Genomic DNA, 3,698 nt, shown 5'->3' on the forward strand with positions numbered 1-3,698 from the left:
AGATGTGAAAGAATAAAATAGCAATAGCCTGTAATTTGTGCCACCATCGAGAATAATCTTATTTCTGACACATACTGAAGTTAGTAATAGATGAAGACTTGAAAGACATTACCTTTTGGTGTCCACCTCTGTCAGATTCACAGTAAAAAGAACTATTTAAATTAAATCCATCTTTTTAATCAGTAGCTTTTCAAATATTGGGAGTTTAGGGAAATGTCAGTTTGGCAAGTCCAAAGTTTTCCTCATTACATCTCCTCTTCTGCTACTAACACCCACCACACACCCCCTCCCATCCTTCCCCACCCCTGAATAGCGTATCATCAAGAAATTGTGGACTAGGTTTATGTCATCATAACAACTTTTCACTGTTTTAACATTTTGGTGAAGCCTGTAAGTAAAATCAAAGCTCTTACAAGCTTGTCCTCCAGGTGACTTACTGGTTTCAAAAATGTACAATGAGATAGCGAAACAACCATCCACACCTTCGTTAACCAGGTTACCACAAGTAGCATCTGCTCCTGTTGTAAGCATTACACGAACGCCAGAACTAGACTGTGATTCTAGAGAATCAGTAACAGATCAATTCAAGCTATAAGTGGGTTTCACAGCCCGAGGGAAGCCGTAACACAGCAGCATCTCCTTCAACAGGATCCAAACTAGCTAGGCTGAACTACAGCAGGACTGAACTCTGAATGCAGGACGCAGTGAACCCACTCCCATTCTGCCACTGCCATAAATGTCCTTGTCTGGTATTTTCTAATCTAAATTCTCCCCAGACATTACATATGTCCATAAAACATGACTTTTTTTTCCTGAATAACAAATAAAGAAGGCAATGCAGATACACTTTTTAGCCACAAACTACCAATGCTGACCAAGAATTTCAAAGGCAGATAGGACAGAAAATCCGAAGAACTATTCTTTTAGATATCAATATATACATACTACTTATAAGCGTATGTGCCACCTCAGGACTATTTTACAAGTTGAATTAACTCGTAAACACTATGCTGTATGAACACACACGTGTACGCATACATCTGCCGTAGCTTGCTGTTGCACTGGTGCAAAGCAGCCTGGTATAGTCCCTACAGAAAAAGAAAAGTAAAAGTCATAGGGAAGTTTTAGACAAACATAGGTAGATTTACCCAACATACAGCAAGAGCTATATTAACAGACAACCAAAGGTATGCTGAAATGCTTAAGTTTGTAAACACAAGATTTAAAATCATACATCACAACCCAGCCCTGTATTTTGATCAATCAGATTAAGTTTTTAAGTTTTTTTTTTAAAGCTTTTCAGCCAAATATGCAACTTTAGTCACATCAAAGCAAGCCAAAACCAGCACGCACAAGACATGCCATGCAATTTTTTACAAGCTTCATGTGCAATTATACGTTCTTTCTGCTGAAGAGCCTCCTTTTGGGGCTCTATTATTTAAAGGCATTGTTTTGGTAATCAGCTTTTCTGATTTAACTGTGCGCAAACTAGTTAAAACTTTTTTAAGGTACTTTGTCTGCAGAACCATCTGAGAGGGTAATTAGCAGGAACTGAGGATTTTAATACCATAAACATTTTCCTAAGTTGTGCCACAAGAAACAAACCAAAGCACATGCAGATCAAGCCTAAGAGAGGCCGGAAAGCGTTCTGTAGGGCAGTACTAAGCATATTGCTAGCAAGTAAACTTGGAGAAGAAAAAGTTCCTTCACACTATTTCCTACTTAAATCTTAAATACAGATCAAGGTTTAAAAGCACACACAGAATTTAAATTTAAGATCCTCCTCACAAGTTTCTAGTCTCAGACACTAGGTAAGCTATCATAGCCTTACCATGGATCAAATACCATAAAATGAAGTCTCAAAACTGCAAGCAATACCCTCCAGTGATTCGCAGCCTGATACCAGACTCCTGAGATGTTAAAAGATTAGCACGCAATATAAAGGGAAAAGCGCAAGCTGTGTTAGAAAGCTCCAATTCAGACAGGCAAACAAAGATCTGCCATGTTTTCAGCACAGCATTCTAAACAGTATGACCAATCACGAGAACAAAACTCAAACCCAAAACCCATTGTCATGCCTATTAACATACACAGGCCTTTTCCTAGACTTTGTGTAGCCCTTGCCCTAAAAATTATTTAAGCAATATTTACTACGTCAGAGCTCAACTAACTTTTGCAACTGGAATCTGGATACTAATATCAGTCCATGCAATTCCTCTATTTTGCGATCAGTTCTGAAAGTTTAACTTGGCTCTGTCTAGAAGCCAAGATAAACTAATGGAACAAAAGTGAGATTATTCAAAAAAAAAAAAAACCAAAACCAAAACACCAGACCACAAAAAAAACCCCAAACAAACCAAAAAAACCCCACAACACAAACCCCAGTTCCTATTGCTTCAGCACTTTGTATCAAAGACTACAGTGTACTTTAGTGTAACTTACACAGCAGTATTTAGAAGGCTTTAAGCACATGCAATTATTCAGCTAGCAGCACTATTACTATGTGTGTTACTCTTAGAATAACGTGAATAGCTTTAGGAATGCTGGTAAATCCATATTTGGGGCTGGGGGAAGGAGGAAGAGAGGGAATAAAGAAAGAAGAAATTACTCTCAGGGCTATCTCACACCATTAAATGCCTCAAGTAGAAGCAGCTCATTCATTTCTTGAAGACGCATTGTCTTCCAGCTACAACTGAGCTACAAGTACATTACTTTGAGGTCTTAGGTAGAAAAGTCTTTACCTTCTGTGAAGTAACACTGAAGTTGAGAGGATTCTCCAAAATAGTGCATAAACGAAAGAATGAAGACATTTAATTGCATTGCAGTTCAGTTTGGGGTTTGTTTTTATGATGCTAATAGTATCCCTGAAGGAGGTCAACTGAAAGTATTTCGTGTAACTAGAAGAGAAAGATATATTTCATGTTAAAACATATAGCAAAGTGGGGTGAAAAATAATTTGAAGTGAAAAGGAAATTCCTTAAGCATTGAAAAGCAAATAAGGACTAGCTTCTCCCCCCCAACCCCCCATCCAAATTAAAGGCCTAACATAGCCTAAAGGATTATGGTGCAAAACTATTATCATAGGGCAAGTATGATGAATATTCCTTCCTCCAAGTCTTGACATGAACTGCTCTGGCTTTACTATCAGATTTTTTTTTTTTTTTAAACATGGAAGACTGTAGCAATACAAAATGACACGACTGATACATCAGTTGTCTTGCTTTTGCTGCTTTTCAGCAATGCATTTATTTTCATAAGGAAAATCCACACACATTAAAATCATTTTTATTTTTCTGCATTTTGACACCAAAAGTGAATGTCTTATGTTACAGTTTTCTATAGAATGGACACAAGCATAGCTATTTGGAGTACTCAAAAAAGCAGATTAAAAGGAAAAAAAACATTAATCTTAACAGAAAAAAACCCTCTATTGCTTTGCTACAAATTACCATGTTTGTCCCAAAGTTCACAGAAAGTAAAGCTTCCCCATAGCTATAGTCTACACAATAATTGTACCAAGAGTAAAAAGATACTATTAACTAATGTTTTCAGCTTTTTATAAGTAGCACTTTAAGAATAGTAGTATGATTTATTGCGATTTTGTACCAAGCAGTTAAGACTGAACATCTGTATGCTGCAGATTTAAGCACACCAAAATGTATACATTCACTTTAAAAAATTGTTGCTTATCACTCTTC

The sequence above is a fragment of the Egretta garzetta genome, unplaced genomic scaffold (genome assembly GCF_000687185.1).
Source record: "Egretta garzetta isolate BGI_Z169 unplaced genomic scaffold, ASM68718v1 scaffold38, whole genome shotgun sequence".
NCBI classification, from domain to species: Eukaryota; Metazoa; Chordata; class Aves; order Pelecaniformes; family Ardeidae; genus Egretta; species Egretta garzetta.